At 37.2% G+C, this 21,144-nt stretch overlaps 1 protein-coding gene across 5 annotated transcripts in view; it reads right to left on the reverse strand.

Annotated features, from left to right (window-relative positions):
• FAAH2 (fatty acid amide hydrolase 2) overlaps window positions 1-21,144 on the reverse strand; it is a 273,619-nt gene that overhangs the window by 44,925 nt on the left and 207,550 nt on the right. The gene's annotated exons all lie outside the window — the stretch shown is intronic.

Below are 21,144 nucleotides of genomic sequence, written 5' to 3' on the forward strand. Positions count from 1 at the left end.
GGCGATTCCTCAAGGGTCAGAACCAGAAATACCATTTGACTCAGCCATCCCACTTCTGGGCATATACCCAAAGTATTATAAATCATGCTACTGTAAAGACACATGCACACTTACGTTTATTGCTGCACCATTCACAATAGCAAAGACTTGGAACCAACCCAAATGTCCATTAATGATAGACTGGATTAAGAAAATTTGGCACATATACAGAATGGAATACTATGCAGCCATAAAAAAGGATGAGTTAATGTCCTTTGTAGGGACATGGATGAAGCTAGAAACTATCATTCTGAGTAAATTATCCCAGGGGGAGAAAACCAAACACCACATGTTCTCACTCATAGGTGAGAATTAAACAATGAGAGTACTTGGACACAGAGTGGGGAACATCATACACCAGTGACTGTCATGGGGTGGGGGAATGGGGGAGGGATAGCATTAGGATATATACCTAACGTAAATGACGAGTTAACGGGTGCAGCACACCAACATGGCACATGTATACATATGTAACAAACCTGCATGCTGTGCACATGTACCCTAAACTTAAAGTATAAAAACAGGACAGGTTGCATTAAAAATTATTCAATGGAATAATATTTAGTCAAAAAAGAAAGAAATCATGTATTTTTCAGCAACGTGTATGGCCTGCAGGCCAGTATCTTGAGGGAAATAACTGAAAAACAGGAACTCGAATACTGCATGTCCTCAGTTATGAGTGGGAACTAAATAATGTGCACACATAGTGAAATAATAGACATCTGATTGGAAGAGTTGGAGGGTTAAAAGGGGTGAGAAATGAGAAATTACTTAATGGATATGATGTACATTATCTGGGTGATGGTTACACTGAAAGTCCAGACTTCACCACTAAGCAATATATTCATGTAACAAAACTGTACTCCTTACATTTACACAAATAACACAAAAGAAATTACACCATCAGAAGAGAAAAAAGAAGAACGGAGAATGTAACACACCTACAGTATCTAGAAAATAGTCTCAAAAAGGTAAATCTAAGGGTTATTGGTCTTAAAGACGATGTAGAGAAAGAGATGAGGGTAAAAAATTTATTCAAGGAAATAATAACTGTAAACTTTCAAACCTAGAGAAAAACAAGACTACCCATGTAAAAGAAGGTCACAAAACACCAAGAAGGTTCATCCCAAATAAGACTACCTCAAGGAATATATTAATCAAACTCTCAAAGATCAAGGATAAAGAAAGGATGCTAAAAGCAGCAAAAAATGTTGCAAGTAACAAATAAAGATGCTCTAAAATATATGGCAGCAGGTTTCTCAGTGGAAACCTTAGAGGTCAAGGAGAAAGTGAGAAGACATATTCAACGTGCTGAAGAAACAAAACCTTCCAACCTAGATTATTATATCAAACAAAATTATCCATCAACCATGAAGGAGAAGTAAATATGCTTTCAGATAGAGAAAATCTGTGGGACTTCATAACCACCAGACTTGTCTTACAGAAAAATGCTAAAGAAAGTTCCTCAATCTTGAGAAAAGGAAACTAATAAACAACAGGAAATCATGTGAAAGTATAAAACTCACTGGTAATATTTGATAATCTGACCAACGTAAAATGCATTAACACTGTAATTGCAATGTGTAAACCACACATGTGTTTAATAGGGAGACTAAAAGACAAATCTATCAAAATTAATAACTACAACATTTTTTGTTTGCATAAACTTATGGGGTACACAAGTAATTTTTTTACATGTATAAATTGCATAATGGTGTAGTCAGAGCTTTCAGGGTATCTATCACCTGAATGAAGTATATTGTACCCATTAAATAATTTCTTATAATCCAGTCTCCTCCCAAACACCTCACCCTTCTGAGTCTGCAATGATTATTACTGTGCATGCTACATTCATGTGTACACAATTATTTAGAACATGTTGTTCTTGTCTTTCTGCGTCTGGCTTATTTAATGTAAGATAATGGCCTCCAGTTCCATCCAGGTTGTTGCAAATGACAAGATTTTATTATTTTTTTATGACTGAATGTATGTTCTTTTGCATAAATACCACATTTTCTTTATGCAATCATCTGTTGATGAACACGTCAGTGGATTTTATAATTTTGCTATTGTGAGTAGTCCTCTAGTAAACATAAAGTTCAGTGCCTTTTTGATATGATTTACTTTCCTTCAAAAAGATACCCAGTAGTGAAACTGCTGGATTGAACAGTAGTTATATTTTAGTTCTTTGAGAAATCTCTATACTGTTTTCAGCAGGGGTTGGTCTAATTTACATTTTCACCAAAAGTGTGTAAGAATTTCATTTTCTCCACATCACTGCCAACAACTGACATTGTCACTTTAATAGTAGCCACTCTGACTGGTGTAAGAAAAAAAAAATCTCATTGTGGTTTTCATTTTGCATTTCTCTGATGATTAGTGATTGTTGAGCAGTTTTTCACTTGCTTGTTAGCCATTTGTATGTCTTCTTTTGAAAAATGTCTATTTATGTTCTTTACCCACTTTTCAATGGGATTATTTGGGGTTTCTGTTGTTACTGAGTTTTCCTGAGCTCCTCGTAAATTTTGGATATTATTCACTGTCAAATTCATAGCTTGCAAATATTTTCTCCCATTCCACAGGTTGTTTGTTCACTCTCTGGATTATTTATTTCACTATACAGGAGATTTTTAGCTTAAGCCCTATTTGTCAATTTTTTTTTCCTGTTATCTGTGTTTTTGAGGTTTCAGTTCTAAATTCTTTGCTGGACCAATGTTCACAGGAGCTTCCGCTAGGTTTTATTCTACTGTTTTTATATTGTCAGGTCATATATTTAAGAATTTAATACATCTTCAGTTGATTTTTGTATATGGTGAAAGACAGGGGTCCACTTTCATTGTTTTATATACAACAATCGAATTTTTACAGCACCAATTATTGAACGGTGTATCCGCTCCCCACTGTATGTTCTCAACTTTGTCAATGTCATATTGGCTGTCAATATGTGGCTCTGTTTCTGGGTTCTCTATCCTATTTCTTTGGTTTATGTGCCTATGAGCAACGGAACGATCTCAGCCCATTGAAACCCACCTCCCGGGTTCAAGCGATTCTCCTGCCTCAGCTTCCTGAGTAGCTGGTACTACAGGTGTGCACCACCACACCTGTAGTAGGGCCTGGCTAACTTTTTGTATTTTAGTGGAAACGGGTTTCACCATGTTTCTCAGGGTGTTCTCGAACTCCTGACCTCAGATGATCCACCCAACTCGGACTCCCAAAGTTCTGGGATTACAGGTGTGAGTCACCGCGCCCGGCCTATTTTTTAATAGCGGCACCATGATATCTTAGTTACTATACCTTGTAGTGTAGTTTGAAGGCAGGTAATGTGATGCATCCAGCTTTTTTCTTTTTGCTTAAAACTATTGGGGCTGTGGCGATTCAGGGTCTATTTTGGTTCCACATAAATTATGAGTGTTTTCGAATTCTTTGAAAAAATGACACTGATGTTAGGAATAGTATTGAATCTGGAGATTGCTTAGATTCATATGGTAATTTTCTTTACAGTAATTCTTCCAATCCACCAGCATGGGATGTTTCTCCATTTATTTGTGCCATCTCCTTTTTCTTTCATCAACATTGTCTAGTTTTACTCATATATATATTACAGTATTACAGCAATTACAGAGTTAATGTATTTACTGATATATATATCAGTAAAACTAAAAATTATATATAGCTATATATTTATTATATATAATATATAATATATATTTAATATTATATATATAATATATAATATAAAATATATATTATATATTATATTTATATATCACATAATATATTTATATATCATACAAATAATATAAATATAATTATATTAATATAGTGTAATATGTTTAATTATAATATAATATAAATATAAATATAAATAATATCCATCAATAAATAAATACTATATATACATTATATATATTTCATCTTCTTGTTAATTAACAAGGAGTTCTACTTAATTTATTTTTCATAGCTATTGCAAACGGAATTGCATTCTTGATTTTATTCTCAGCTACACTGTTATTGGTAGCTGAGTTCTTGAATTGATTTTTGTATATGATGAAAGATTTTAATACATCTTGAGTCGATTTTTGTATATGGTGAAAGACAGGCACCCACTTTCATTGTTCTACATACAACAATCAAATTTTCACATATAAAAATGCTACTTATTTTTATACATGGAGTTTGTATCCTGAAACTTTACTGAATTTTTTTTTTTTGGAGTCTTTAGGTTTTTCTAGATATAAGATTATATAATCAGATAACAGGAAAAATTTTGACTTCCTCTTTTCCAATTTGGATATCTTTTATTTCTTTCTTTTGCCAGATTGCTCTGGCTGGGACTTTCAGTACTATGTTGAATAGGAGTGGTGAAAGTGTGCATCCTTGTCTTGTTCTAGTTCTTAGAGGAGATGCCTTCAACTTTTCTCCATTCAGTGTGATGTTAGATTTGGGTTTGTTGTATGTGGCCTTTATTACATTGAGATATGTTCATTTTATGCCTAGATTGTTGAGACTGTTTATAATAAAAAGTTTCTAAATTTTATTAAATGCTTTTCCTGCATCTATTGAGATAATTATATGGTTTTTTATTTGTTTATGTAATATTTCACCTGTATTGATTTGTATATGTTAAACCATCCTTATATTCCTAATATAAAACCCATTTGTTTATGGCATATTATCTTTTTGATATGCTGTTGAATTTGGCTTTCTAGTATTTTGCTGAGGATTTTTGCATCTATGCCCTTCAGGAATACTGATCTATAGATTTTCTGTGGTTGTTGTGTTTTTGTCTGGTTTTGATATCAGGGTGATAGTGGTGTCATGGAATGACTTATGAAGAATTCTCTCCTCTTTTAACTTTTGGAACAATTTCAAAAGAATTGTTTATTCTTCTTTGTGTGTATGGAATAATTCAGCGGCAAGTCCATTTAGTTCTGAGATTAATTTGTTAAAAATTATTTATTACTGATTCAATTTTGCTATTCATTATAGGTCTGCTCAGGTTTTCTGTTCCTTCCTGATTAAAACTTGGGAGGTTGCATGTTTCCAGAAATTAATTTATTTATTTCCTCTAGGTTTTCTTGTTTGTGGAAGTAGAGCTCTTAATAATGATTTTTAAGAATCTTTGTATTTTTGTGATGTCATTTATAATGTCTTCTTTTGCATTTCTGGTTTTGTTGTAATCTCTTTTTTCATTTCTGATTTTGTTGTAATCTCTTTTTTTCATGATTAATCTGGAGAGTGGATTATTTTGCTTATTTTTCTTTTTTTTATTTATTTATTATACTTTAAGTTCTAGGGTACATGTGCATAACGTGCAGGTTTGTTACATATGTATACTTATGCCATGTTGGTGTGCTGCACCCATCAACTCGTCAGCACCCATCAATTCATCATTTATATCATGTATAACTCCCCAATGCAATCCCTCCCTCCTCCCCCCTCCCCCCTCCCCATAATAGGCCCCAGTGCGTGATGTTCCCCTTCCCGAGTCCAAGTGATCTCATTGTTCAGTTCCCACCTATGAGTGAGAACATGCGGTGTTTGGTTTTCTGTTCTTGTGATAGTTTGCTAAGAATGATGGTTTCCAGCTGCATCCATGTCCCTACAAAGGACGCAAACTCATCCTTTTTACGGCTGCATAGTATTCCATGGTGTATATGTGCCACATTTTCTTAATCCAGTCTGTCACAGATGGACATTTGGGTTGATTCCAAGTCTTTGCTATTGTGAATAGTGCCGCAATAAACATACGTGTACATGTGTCTTTGTAGTAGAATAATTTATAATCCTTTGGGTATATACCCAGTAGTGGGATGGCTGGGTCATATGGTACATCTAGTTCTAGATCCTTGAGGAATTGCCATACTGTTTTCCATAATGGTTGAACTAGTTTACAATCCCAACAACAGTGTAAAAGTGTTCCTATTTCTCCACATCCTCTCCAACACCTGTTGTTTCCTGACTTCTTAATGATTGCCATTCTAACTGGTGTGAGATGGTATCTCATTGTGGTTGTGATTTGCATTTCTCTGATGGCGAGTGATGATGAGCATTTTTTCATGTGTCTGTTGGCTGTATGAATATCATCTTTTGAGAAATGTCTTTTCATATCCTTTCCCCACTTTTTGATGGGGTTCTTTGTTTTTTTCTCGTATATTTGTTTGAGTTCTTTGTAGATTCTGGATATTAGCCCTTTGTCAGATGAGTAGGTTGCAAAAATTTTCTCCCATTCTGTAGGTTGTCTGTTCACTCTGATGGTAGTTTCTTTTGCTGTGCAGAAGCTCTTTAGTTTAATTAGATCCCATTTGTCAATTTTGGCTTTTGCTGCCGTTGCTTTTGGTGTTTTAGACATGAAGTCCTTGCCCATGCCTATGTCCTGAATGGTACTACCTAGATTTTCTTCTAGGGTTTTTATGGTATTAGGTCTAACATTTAAGTCTCTAATCCATCTTGAATTAATCTTGGTATAAGGGGTAAGGAAAGGATCCAGGTTCAGCTTTCTACTTATGGCTAGCCAGTTTTCCCAGCACCATTTATTAAATAGGGAATCCTTTCCCCATTTCTTGTTTCTCTGAGATTTGTCAAAGATCAGATGGCTGTAGATGTGCGGTATTATTTCTGAGGACTCTGTTCTGTTCCATTGGTCTATATCTCTGTTTTGGTACCAGTACCATGATGTTTTGGTTACTGTAGCGTTGTAGTATAGTTTGAAGTCAGATAGCGTGACGCCTCCAGCTTTGTCCTTTTGACTTAGGATTGTCTTGGCAATGCGGGCTCTTTTTTGGTTCCATATGAACTTTAAAGCCGTTTTTTCCAATTCTGTGAAGAAACTCATTGGTAGCGTGATGGGGATGGCATTGAATCTATAAATAACCTTGGGCAGTATGGCCATTTTCACGATATTGATTCTTCCTATCCATGAGCATGGTATGTTCTTCCATTTGTTTGTGTCCTCTTTGATTTCACTGAGCAGTGGTTTGTAGTTCTCCTTGAAGAGGTCCTTTACATCCCTTGTAAGTTGGATTCCTAGGTATTTTATTCTCTTTGAAGCAATTGTGAATGGAAGTTCATTCCTGATTTGGCTCTCTGCTTGTCTGTTACTGGTGTATAAGAATGCTTGTGATGTTTGCACATTAATTTTGTATCCTGAGACTTTGCTGAAGTTGCTTATCAGCTTAAGGAGATTTTGGGCTGAGACGATGGGGTTTTCTAAATATACAATCATGTCATCTGCAAACAGGGACAATTTGACTTCTTCTTTTCCTAACTGAATACCCTTGATTTCTTTCTCTTGCCTGATTGCCCTAGCCAGAACTTCCAACACTATGTTGAATAGGAGTGGTGAGAGAGGGCATCCCTGTCTTGTGCCAGTTTTCAAAGGGAATTTTTCCAGTTTTTGCCCATTCAGTATGATATTAGCTGTGGGTGTGTCATAAATAGCTCTTATTATTTTGAGGTGCGTTCCATCAATACCGAATTTATTGAGCGTTTTTAGCATGAAGGGCTGTTGAATTTTGTCAAAAGCCTTTTCTGCATCTATTGAGACAATCATGCGGTTTTTGTCTTTGGTTCTGTTTATATGCTGGATTACGTTTATTGATTTGCGAATGTTGAACCAGCCTTGCATCCCAGGGATGAAGCCCACTTGATCATGGTGGATAACCTCTACAAGCCAGAAGAGAGTGGGGGCCAATATTCAACGTTCTTAAAGAAAAGAATTTTAAACCCAGAATTTCATATCCAGCCAAACTAAGTTTCATAAGTGAAGGAGAAATAAAACCCTTTACAGATAAGCAAATGCTTAGAGATTTTGTCACCACCAGGCCTGCCTTACAAGAGACCCTGAAGGCCATTCTAACTGGTGTGAGATGGTATCTCATTGTGGTTTTGATTTGCATTTCTCTGATGGCCAGTGATGATGAGCATTTTTTCATGTGTCTGTTGGCTGTATGGATATCTTCTTTTGAGAAATGTCTGTTCATATCCTTTCCCCACTTTTTGATGGGGTTGTTTGTTTTTTTCTCGTATATTTGTTTGAGTTCTTTGTAGATTCTGGATATTAGCCCTTTGTCAGATGAGTAGGTTGCAAAAATTTTCTCCCATTCTGTAGGTTGCCTGTTCACTCTGATGGTAGTTTCTTTTGCTGTGCAAAAGCTCTTAAGTTTAATTAGATCCCATTTGTCAATTTTGGCTTTTGCTGCCGTTGCTTTTGGTGTTTTAGACATGAAGTCCTTGCCCATGCAATCATTAAGAAGTCAGGAAACAACAGGTGTTGGAGAGGATGTGGAGAAATAGGAACACTTTTACACTGTTGGTGGGATTGTAAACTAGTTCAACCATTATGGAAAACAGTATGGCAATTCCTCAAGGATCTAGAACTAGATGTACCATATGACCCAGCCATCCCACTACTGGGTATATACCCAAAGGATTATAAATTAGTCTACTACAAAGACACATGTACACGTATGTTTATTGCGGCACTATTCACAATAGCAAAGACTTGGAATCAACCCAAATGTCCATCTGTGACAGACTGGATTAAGAAAATGTGGCACATATACACCATGGAATACTATGCAGCCATAAAAAAGGATGAGTTTGCGTCCTTTGTAGGGACATGGATGCAGCTGGAAACCATCATTCTTAGCAAACTATCACAAGAACAGAAAACCAAACACCGCATGTTCTCACTCATAGGTGGGAACTGAACAATGAGATCACTTGGACTCGGGAAGGGGAACATCACACACTGGGGTCTATCATGGGGAGGGGGGAGGGGGGAGGAGGGAGGGATTGCATTGGGGAGTTATACATGATATAAATGATGAATTGATGGGTGCTGACGAGTTGATGGGTGCAGCACACCAGCATGGCATAAGTATACATATGTAACAAACCTGCACGTTATGCACATGTACCCTAGAACTTAGAGTATAATAAAAAAAAAAATAAAAAAAAAAAAAATAAATAAATAAATAAAATAAAATTGTATCTGTAAAAAAAAAAAAAAAAAAAAAAAAAAAAAAAAAAAAAAAAAAAAGAGACCCTGAAGGAAGCCCTAAACATGGAAAGGAACAACCGGTACCAGCCATTGCAAAAACATGCCAAAATGTAAAGACCATCGAGGCTAGGAAGAAACTGCATCAACTAACGAACAAAATAACGAGTTAATATCATAATGGCAGGATCAAGTTCACACATAACAATATTAACCTTAAATGTTAATGGACTAAATGCTCCAATTAAAAGACACAGACTGGCAAACTGGATAAAGAGTCAAGACCCATCAGTCTGCTGTATTCAGGAGACCCATCTCACATGCACAGACATACATAGGCTCAAAATAAAGGGATGGAGTAAGATCTACCAAGCAAATGGAGAACAAAAAAAAGCAGGGGTTGCAATCCTTGTCTCTGATAAAACAGACTTTAAACCATCAAAGATCAAAAGAGACAAAGAAGCCCATTACAAAATGGTAAAGGGATCAATTCAACAGGAAGAGCTAACTCTCCTAAATATATATGCACCCAATACAGGAGCACCCAGATTCATAAAGCAAGTCCTTAGAGACTTACAAAGAGACTTAGACTCCCATACAATAATAATGGGAGACTTCAACACTCCGCTGTCAACATTAGACAGATCAACGAGACAGAAAGTTAACAAGGATATCCAGGAATTGAACTCATCTCTGCACCAAGCGGACCTAATAGACATCTATAGAACTCTCCACCCCAAATCAACAGAATATACATTCTTCTCAGCACCACATCGCACTTATTCCAAAATTGACCACATAATTGGAAGTAAAGCACTCCTCAGCAAATGTACAAGAACAGAAATTATAACAAACTGTCTCTCAGACCACAGTGCAATCAAACTAGAACTCAGGACTAAGAAACTCAATCAAAACCGCTCAACTACATGGAAACTGAACAACCTGCTCCTGAATGACTACTGGGTACATAACGAAATGAAAGCGGAAATAAAGATGTTCTTTGAAACCAATGAGAACAAAGATACAACATACCAGAATCTCTGGGACACATTTAAAGCAGTGTGTAGAGGGAAATTTAGAGCACTAAATGCCCACAAGAGAAAGCAGGAAAGATCTAAAATTGACACTCTAACATCACAATTAAAACAACTAGAGAGGCAAGAGCAAACACATTCAAAAGCTAGCAGAAGGCAAGAAATAACTAAGATCAGAGCCGAACTGAAGGAGATAGAGACACAAAAAACCCTCCAAAAAATCAATGAATCCAGGAGTTGGTTTTTTGAGAAGATCAACAAAATTGACAGACCGCTAGCAAGGCTAATAAAGAAGAAAAGAGAGAGGAATCAAATAGATGCAATAAAAAATGATAAAGGGGATATCACCACTGACCCCACAGAAATACAAACAACCATCAGAGAATACTATAAACGCCTCTACGCAAATCACCTAGAAAATCTAGAAGAAATGGATAATTTCCTGGACACTTACACTCTCCCAAGGCTAAACCAGGAAGAAGTTGAATCCCTGAATAGACCAATAGCAGGCTATGAAATTGAGGCAAGAATTAATAGCCTACCCACCAAAAAAAGTCCAGGACCAGATGGATTCACAGCTGAATTCTACCAGAGGTACAAGGAGGAGCTGGTACCATTCCTTCTGAAACTATTCCAATCAATAGAAAAAGAGGGAATCCTCCCTAACTCATTTTATGAGGCCAACATCATCCTGATATCAAAGCCTGGCAGAGTCACAACAAAAAAAGAGAATTTTAGACCAATATCCCTGATGAACATTGATGCAAAAATTCTCATTAAAATACTGGCAAACCGGATTCAGCAGCACATCAAAAAGCTTATCTTTTTTAAGAACCAAAGCTTCTTGTTTCAGTGACCTTTTTGTATTTTTACCTTTCCTTTTTGGCCTCTATTTTATTTAGTTCTACTAGGATTTTTTTTTTTTTTTTTTTTTTTTTTTTTACTCATTTTCTTCTGCCAAGTTTTGGTTTAGTTTGTTCTGTGTTTCTAGTTCTTGGCAGTCCATCGTTAGGTTGTTAATCTGTAATGTTCCTACTTTTATAGCATAGGCATTTAATGCTATGAACATCCCTGTTGGACTCTTGGAACTCCTTTTTCTGTATCCAACAGAATTTGATGTGCTGTGTTTTCCTTTTTATTTGATTCAAAAATTGTTATAATGTCCACCTTAATTTCTTCATTGACACAATAATCATTAAGAAACATGTTTGATTTCCACGTATTTGTATAGTTTCCAAAGTTCCCAAAGGTAGTGATATTCAGTTTTATTCAAGCGTGGCCTGAGAAGATTCTTGATATGTTTTTAATGTTAAAAAATTCACTGAGACTCGTTTTGTGGCCTAAAATACAAGGTCTATACATGGTCATACATGGTCTATGTTGGAGAATGTTCCATGTGCTTATGTGAAAAACTTGTACATTTCAAAGTTGTTGAGTAGATTTTTCGGTTGAGTAGATTTTCGGTTGAGTAGAACTTTCGGTCTATTGCACGTAAAGTTCAAATGAGTTCAATATTTCTTTCTTGATTTCCCATCTTAATGACGTCTAATCTGTGAGTAGGCTGTTGAAGTCCCACACTATTATTGTATTATTTTCCACCTCTCTTGTTAGATATAGTAACATTTGTTTTATGAATCTGGGTGCTCCAGTATTGAGTGCATATATACTTAGTAATGTTATATCCTCCTGTTGAATTAATCCTTTTATCATTATGCAATGACTTAATTTGTTTTTTTAACATTTTGATTTAATATCTGTTATATCTATTATAGATATAGCTACTCCTACTCTCTTTTGGTTTCTACTTCCATAAAATATCTTTTTTCAATCCTTTCCTCTCAGTCTATGTATGTATTTACAGAGAAAGTGAGTTTCTTGGAAGCAGCATTTAGATGGATCATGTTTCTTATATTTTCTGTCAATCTATCTCTCTTTAGTAGAGTATTTAATCCATTTGAGGTCAAGGTTAATATTTATATATGAGGTTTATTTTCTGTAAGGTCACTAAATCTTTTCTAGTTGTTTTATACATTGTTTGTTTCTTTTTCTCTGTTTGTCTTTATGGTTTGGTGAAGTTTTATTGTGTTAACAATTTGACTTTTCTTCCTCCTTTGTGTGATTGTTTCATAAGACCATTGAGTTTTATATGTTAATGAGCTATCATAATCATGAACATATACCTTTTATTTCCATGTCAAGGACATTTTTGAGCATTTGTTTTAGGTCTGGTCTAGTGGTGATAAATTCCCTCAACAATTGCTTGTCTGGAAAAGACTTTATTTCTCCTTCATTTATGAAGGTTAATCATGCTGGATATAAAATTTTTAATTATATTTTTTTCTTTCAACAATTTGTAAATCCCATTCCATTTTCTTCTGACCTGTGAAATTTCTGCTAAGAAGCTCATTCTTAGTCGGATGGGGTTTCTTTCATAGGTGACTAGATGCATTTTTCTTGCTGATCATAAAAGTATTTCTTTTATATTGACTTTAGGTATTCTGATTTAATATGCCTTTTTGCAATGTATTTGCCTTGGGATTGTTGGGACTACTGTATCTGGATGTCTAAATCTCTTGCTATACTTGAGATGCTTCCATAAATAATTTTCTTAAATAGGATTTCTAAACTTTTTTTAAATCTTTCTACGCCAGTAATACCAACAAATTGTAAGTATTGTTGTTTTTGCATACTCATCTTAAGGGCTTTGTTCATTTGTCTTTATTTTTGTTTGACTGGATTACTTCAAAAGATGTGTCTTCACATTTTGAGAGTCTTCCTTCTGCTTGGTCTTTGGAATGCTTTTGTAATCCCTTCAATGAAATTATAAGTTCCAAAATGTCTGTTATTATTACTTTTTTTTAAAGAAAATCTATCCTCTTAGTAAATTTCATATTAACAGTCTAAATTGATATTCTAATTTCTTTGTATTGCTTCACAAATTTCCATTTAAGAGCCAGGTGTGGTGGCTCATGCCTGTAATCCCAGCACTTTAGGGGGACAGCGTGACTGGATCACCTGAGGTCAGGAGTTTGAGATTAGCCTGGCCAAAATGGTGAAACCCCATCTCCACTAAAAATACAAAAATTAGCCAAGTGTAGTGGTGTGTGCTTGTAGCCCCAGCTACTCAGGAGTTTGAGGCAGGAGAATCACTTAAACAAGGGAAGCAGAGGTTGCAATTAGCCAAGATTGTACCACTGCAGTCTAGCCTAGGCAACAGAGCGAGACTCTGTCACAAAAAAAAAAAAAAAAAAAAAAATCAATTTAATTTCACTAAGACTCTTTAAAGTCAATATTTTGATTTCCTTATCTGGCATTGTGAAGATTTCTTTTGCTCAGAGTCCATTGTTAAATAATTATTGTTTTAATTTGAGGGAGTTATAGTACATTTCTTTTTTAGGCTTTCTGCATCTATACACTGATTTCTGAGCAACCAGGGGAATAGGGGATTCTTCTTATTTTTGAATTTACTTTTATTGAGTGTTAAACTTTGTTTTTGAAGATATGATTATGATAATAACTACAAACATATTTAAGAGATAGTATAAAAAGAAATAAATGTTATAGTGCAAATGCACAAGAAACTGCAAGAGAAGTCGGGATGATTATTGAGTATAAAAAGAGAAGGAATAAGGTCCAGTATTTGATAGTACAATTGGGTGACTACAGTTTAAAGTACTTTGTTGTATATTATAAAACAAGTAAGAGAGTGGAATTGGAATGTTATAACACAAAGAAATAATAAATGTTTAAATTGACAGATACTCCAGTTACACTGATTTCATAATTACACATTGTATGTATGTGTCAAAACATACATACCCCATAAATACATACCCCATACCCCATACATACCCCATAAATACATACAACTATTATATAGTCACAAAATTAAAAAATTTTAAATTAGGTCTGTAATAAAAAGAGCTACATTAACATAAAAAAAGTACGGTTTAGAAAACGGACACATCTCTTTTCTACCTAAGTGATTATTAATGAGCAACATGGTAAAGTTGTTATGACCACCAGCTCTAAATCTGGCATCATGATTCAAAATAAGAGGAGAACAGATTTTTCCCTTCTCTTTTTTTTCCAGATTTGTAATTACAGGACCAGTTTTGACAGTCAGCATGTATGTTAACAGTTTATCCAAATTACAAGACAGTGTCTTCTGGAAGTGAACTCAAAATAAATTTTTTGCTTTTGATTTCAGCTACAGTTTTGATCTAAAGTTCTGATTATAAACTTTCATCTCAGAGCCAAACATCCTCACCTTGTGAATTTTTATAAACGTTTTGTTCTGAGAGATTTCCAAAGTGTTTCTACAAAGAAAACTGGCTATTTTAAAACATTTAAAAAGTAACTATTTTTTTAAGGTAGAGGGGCTCGTGTGAGTTCTGCCTTACGGAAGGGCTACTCTATGTGAGATCCTTATAAAAATATTGTTAATCCACAAAATAAATCTGTAATATGGGTATCAATAGGTTAATTTTTTTTTCTTTTTTTTTTTTTTTATTATACTTTAAGTTCTAGGGTACATGTGCATAACGTGCAGGTTTGTTACATATGTATACTTATGCCATGTTGGTGTGCTGCACCCATCAACTCGTCAGCACCCATCAATTCATCATTTATATCTTGTATAACTCCCCAATGCAAGCCCTCCCCCCTCCCCCCTCCCCCCTCCCCATGATAGGCCCCAGTGCGTGATGTTCCCCTTCCCGAGTCCAAGTGATCTCATTGTTCAGTTCCCACCTATGAGTGAGAACATGCGGTGTTTGGTTTTCTGTTCTTGTGATAGTTTGCTAAGAATGATGGTTTCCAGCTGCATCCATGTCCCTACAAAGGACGCAAACTCATCCTTTTTTACGGCTGCATAGTATTCCATGGTGTATATGTGCCACATTTTCTTAATCCAGTCTGTCACAGATGGACATTTGGGTTGATTCCAAGTCTTTGCTATTGTGAATAGTGCCGCAATAAACATACGTGTACATGTGTCTTTGTAGTAGAATAATTTATAATCCTTTGGGTATATACCCAGTAGTGGGATGGCTGGGTCATATGGTACATCTAGTTCTAGATCCTTGAGGAATTGCCATACTGTTTTCCATAATGGTTGAACTAGTTTACAATCCCACCAACAATGTAAAAGTGTTCCTATTTCTCCACATCCTCTCCAACACCTGTTGTTTCCTAACTTCTTAATGATTGCCATTCTAATTGGTGTGAGATGGTATCTCATTGTGGTTTTGATTTGCATTTCTCTGATGGCGAGTGATGATAAGCATTTTTTCATATGCCTGTTGGCTGTATGAATATCTTCTTTTGAGAAATGTCTGTTCATATCCTTTCCCCACTTTTTGATGGGGTTGTTTGTTTTTTTCTCGTATATTTGTTTGAGTTCTTTGTAGATTCTGGATATTAGCCCTTTGTCAGATGAGTAGGTTGCAAAAATTTTCTCCCATTCTGTAGGCGGCCTGTTCACTCTGATGGTAGTTTCTTTTGCTGTGCAAAAGCTCTTTAGTTTAATTAGATCCCATTTGTCAATTTTTGCTTTTGCTGCCGTTGCTTTTGGTGTTTTAGACATGAGGTCCTTGCCCATGCCTATGTCCTGAATGGTACTACCTAGATTTTCTTCTAGGGTTTTTATGGTATTAGGTCTAACATTTAAGTCCCTAATCCATCTTGAATTAATCTTCATATAAGGGGTAAGGAAAGGATCCAGTTTCAGCTTTCTACTTATGGCTAGCCAATTTTCCCAGCACCATTTACTAATAGGGAATCCTTTCCCCATTTCTTGTTTCTCTCAGGTTTGTCAAAGATCAGAAGGCTGTAGATGTGTGGTATTATTTCTGAGGACTCTGTTCTGTTCCATTGATCTATATCTCTGTTTTGGTACAAGTACCATGCTGTTTTGGTGACTGTAGCCTTGTAGTATAGTTTGAAGTCAGGTAGCATGACGCCTCCAACTTTGTCCTGTTGACTTAGGATTGTCTTGACAATGCGGGCCCTTTTTTGGTTCCATATGAACTTTAAAGCAGTTTTTTCCAATTCTGTGAAGAAACTCATTGGTAGCTTGATGGGTATGGCATTGAATCTATAAATAACCTTGGGCAGTATGGCCATTTTCACGATATTGATTCTTCCTATCCATGAGCATGGTATGTTCTTCCATTTGTTTGTGTCCTCTTTTATTTCACTGAGCAGTGGTTTGTAGTTCTCCTTGAAGAGGTCCTTGACATCCCTTGTAAGCTGGATTCCTAGGTATTTTATTCTCTTTGAAGCAATTGTGAATGGAAGTTCATTCCTGATTTGGCTCTCTGCTTGTCTGTTACTGGTGTATAAGAATGCTTGTGATTTTTGCACATTAATTTTGTATCCTGAGACTTTGCTGAAGTTGCTTATCAGCTTAAGGAGATTTTGGGCTGAGACGATGGAGTTTTCTAAATATACAATCATGTCATCTGCAAACAGGGACAATTTGACTTCTTCTTTTCCTAACTGGATACCCTTGATTTCTTTCTCTTGCCTGATTGCCCTAGCCAGAACTTCCAAGACTATGTTGAATAGGAGTGGTGAGAGAGGGCATCCCTGTCTTGTGCCAGTTTTCAAAGGGAATTTTTCCAGCTTTTGCCCATTCAGTATGATATTAGCTGTGGGTTTGTCATAAATAGCTCTTATTATTTTGAGGTACGTTCCATCAATACCGAATTTATTGAGCATTTTTAGCATGAAGGGCTGTTGAATTTTGTCAAAAGAATTTTCTGCATCTATTGAGACAATCATGTGGTTCTTGTCTTTGGTTCTGTTTATATGCTGGATTACATTTATTGATTTGCGAATGTTGAACCAGCCTTGCATCCCAGGGATGAAGCCCACTTGATCATGGTGGATAAGCTTTTTGATGTGCTGCTGAATCCGGTTTGCCAGTATTTTATTGAGAATTTTTGCATCAATGTTCATCAGGGATATTGGTCTAAAATTCTCTTTTTTTGATGTGTCTCTGCCAGGCTTTGGTATCAGGATGATGTTGGCCTCATAAAATGAGTTAGGGAGGATTCCCTCTTTTTCTATTGATTGGAATAGTTTCAGAAGGAATGGTACCAGCTCCTCCTTGTACCTCTGGTAGAATTCAGCTGTGAATCCATCTGGTCCTGGACTTTTTTTGGTGGGTAGGCTATTAATTGTTGCCTCAATTTCATAGCCTGCTATTGGTCTATTCAGGGATTCAACTTCTTCCTGGTTTAGCCTTGGGAGAGTGTAAGTGTCCAGGAAATTATCCATTTCTTCTAGGTTTTCTAGTTGATTTGTGTAGAGGCGTTTATAGTATTCTCTGATGGTAGTTTGTATTTCTGTGGGGTCAGTGGTGGTATCCCCTTTATCATTTTTTATTGCATCTATTTGATTCCTCTCTCTTTTCTTCTTTATTAGCCTTGCTAGCGGTCTGTCAATTTTGTTGATCTTTTCAAAAAACCAACTCCTGGATTCATTGATTTTTTGGAGGGTTTTTTGTGTCTCTATCTCCTTCAATTCGGCTCTGATCTTAGTTATTTCTTGCCTTCTGCTAGCTTTTGAATGTGTTTGCTCTTGCCTCTCTAGTTGTTTTAATTGTGATGTTAGAGTGTCAATTTTAGATCTTTCCTGCTTTCTCTTGTGGGCATTTAGTGCTCTAAATTTCCATCTACACACTGCTTTAAATGTGTCCCAGAGATTCTGGTATGTTGTATCTTTGTTCTCATTGGTTTCAAAGAACATCTTTATTTCCGATTTTATTTCGTTATGTACCCAGTAGTCATTCAGGAGCAGGTTGTTCAGTTTCCATGTAGTTGAGCGGTTTTGATTGAGTTTCTTAGTCCTGAGTTCTAGTTTGATTGCACTGTGGTCTGAGAGACAGTTTGTTATAATTTCTGTACTTTTACATTTGCTGAGGAGTGCTTTACTTCCAATTATGTGGTCAATTTTGGAATAAGTGCGATGTGGTGCTGAGAAGAATGTATATTCTGTTGATTTGGGGTGGAGAGTTCTATAGATGTCTATTAGGTCCGCTTGGTGCAGAGATGAGTTCAATTCCTGGATATCCTTGTTAACTTTCTGTCTCGTTGATCTGTCTAATGTTGACAGCGGAGTGTTGAAGTCTCCCATTATTATTGTATGGGAGTCTAAGTCTCTTTGTAAGTCTCTAAGGACTTGCTTTATGAATCAGGGTGCTCCTGTATTGGGTGCATATATATTTAGGAGAGTTAGCTCTTCCTGTTGAATTGATCCCTTTACCATTATGTAATGGCCTTCTTTGTCTCTTTTGATCTTTGATGGTTTAAAGTCTGTTTTATCAGAGACAAGGATTGCAACCCCTGCTTTTTTTTGTTCTCCATTTGCTTGGTAGATCTTCCTCCATCCCTTTATTTGGAGCCTATGTATGTCTGTGCATGTGAGATGGGTCTCCTGAATACAGCAGACTGATGGGTCTTGACTCTTTATCCAGTTTGCCAGTCTGTGTCTTTTAATTGGAGCATTTAGTCCATTAACATTTAAGGTTACTATTGTTATGTGTGAACTTGATCCTGCCATTATGATATTAACTGGTTATTTTGCTCGTTAGTCGATGCAGTTTCTTCCTAGCCTCGATGGTCTTTACATTTTGGCATGTTTTTGCGATGGCTGGTACCGGTTGTTCCTTTCCATCTTTAGGGCTTCCTTCAGGGTCTCTTGTAAGGCAGGCCTGGTGGTGACAAAATCTTTAAGCATTTGCTTATCTGTAAAGGATTTTATTTCTCCTTCACTTATGAAACTTAGTTTGGCTGGATATGAAATTCTGGGTTGAAAATTCTTTTCTTTAAGAACGTTGAATATTGGCCCCCACTCTCTTCTGGCTTGTAGAGTTTCTGCCGAGAGATCTGCTGTTAGTCTGATGGGCTTCCCTTTGTGGGTAACCCGACATTTCTCTCTGGCTGCCCTTAAGATTTTTTCCTTCATTTCAACTTTGGTGAATCTGGCAATGATGTGTCTTGGCGTTGCTCTTCTGGAGGAGTATCTTTGTGGCGTTCTCTGTATTTCCTGAATTTGAATGTTGGCCTGCCCTACTAGGTTGGGGAAGTTCTCCTGGATGATATCCTGAAGAGTGTTTTCCAACTTGGTTCCATTTTCCCCCTCACTTTCCGGCACCCCAATCAGACGTAGATTTGGTCTTTTTACGTAATCCCATACTTCTTGCAGGCTTTGCTCATTTCTTTTTCTTCTTTTTTCTTTTGGTTTCTCTTCTCGCTTCATTTCATTCATTTGATCTTCAATCGCTGATACTCTTTCTTCCAGTTGATCGAGTCGGTTACTGAAGCTTGTGCATTTGTCACGTATTTCTCGTGTCATGGTTTTCATCTCTGTCATTTCGTTTATGATCTTCTCTGCATTAATTAGTCTAGCTGTCAATTCTTCCACTCTTTTTTCAAGATTTTTAGTTTCTTTTCGCTGGGTACGTAATTCCTCCTTTAGCTCTGATAAGTTTGATGGACTGAAGCCTTCTTCTCTCCTCTCGTCCAAGTCATTCTCTGACCAGCTTTGATCCGTTGCTGGCGATGGGCTGCGCTCCTTTGCAGGGGGAGATGCGCTCTTATTTTTTGAATTTCCAGCTTTTCTGCCCTGCTTCTTCCACATCTTTGTGGTTTTATCTGTCTCTGGTCTTTGATGGTGGTGACGTAGTGATGGGGTTTCGGCATAGGTTTCCTTCCTGTTTGATAGTTTTCCTTCTGACAGTCAGAAGGACTGTCTGTTGGTCTGTTGGAGATTGCTTGAGGTCCACTTCAGACCCTGTTTGCCTGGGTATCAGCAGCAGAGGTTGCCGAAGATAGAATATTGCTGAACAGCGAGTGTACCTGTCTGATTCTTCCTTTGGAAGTTTCCTCTCAGGGGTGTAATCCACCCTGTGAGGTGTGGGGTGTCAGACTGCCCCTAGTGGGGGTTTTCTCCCAGCTAGGCTACTCAGGGGTCAGAGACACACCTGAGCAGGCAGTCTGTCCGTTCTCAGATCTCAACCTCCGCGTTGGGAGATCCACGGCTCTCCCCAAAGCTGTCAGACAGAGTCGTTCGCGTCTGCACAGGCTCCCGCTACTTCCCCTGTTGGTCTTCAGCTGTGCGCTGTCCCCAGAGGTGGAGACTACAGAGACAGGCAGGCTTCCTTGAGCTGCTGTGAGCTCCACCCAGTTCGAGCTTCCCAGCGGCTTTGTTTACCTACTTAAGCCTCAGCAATGGCGGGCGCCCCTCCCCCAGCCTCGCTGCTGCCTTGTGGATAGATCGTGGCAGACTGCTGTGTTAGCAGTGAGGGAGGCTTCGTGGGCGTGGGACCCTCCCTGCCAAGATTGGGATATATTCTCCTGTTGTGCCTGTATGCTTACAGCGCAGTATTGGGGTGGGAGTTACCCGATTTTCCAGGTGTTGTGTGTCTCAGTTCCCCTGGCTCGGAAAACGGATCCCCTTCCCCCTTGCGCTTCCAGGGGAGGCGATGCCTCGCCCTTCTTCAGCTCTCGCTGGTCAGGCTGCAGCAGTTGACCAGCATCGATTGTCCGGCACTCCCTAGTGAGATGACCCCAGTACCTCAGTTGAAAATGCAGAAATCACCGGTCTTTTGTGTTACTCGCGCTGGGAGTTGGAGACTGGAGCTGTTCCTATTCGGCCATCTTGCTCCGCCCCCAATAGCTTAATTTTATGTATGAGTAAACTGCAGAATAGCTAAGTAACTTGCCCAAGATAACAAAACTAGGAGGTAGCCTGCACTTCAAATTTGGATGTGTCATGCTCTAACACAAATATTCCCATTGACAGAAAACATTCCTACATTCACAAAAGTTAAATTCTCCAGAATGTTGAATTTATCTTATATTTCTCAAAGTGTTCAATTTAAAGTCTTCAGCAAGCCTGAAAAAACCTGTCATAAGGGAAGCTTCTTTCACAAGTACCTGTATCAGTCTGGAACTTGACAACTGAAGTTACCTAATCACTTTATGCTTTATTGAAACTTACATGTTCTCAGTACCCAGCACACAACATACGTCATTCCCCTATATCCTTGTTCGTGCTGTG

The sequence above is a fragment of the Rhinopithecus roxellana genome, chromosome 7 (genome assembly GCF_007565055.1).
Source record: "Rhinopithecus roxellana isolate Shanxi Qingling chromosome 7, ASM756505v1, whole genome shotgun sequence".
NCBI classification, from domain to species: Eukaryota; Metazoa; Chordata; class Mammalia; order Primates; family Cercopithecidae; genus Rhinopithecus; species Rhinopithecus roxellana.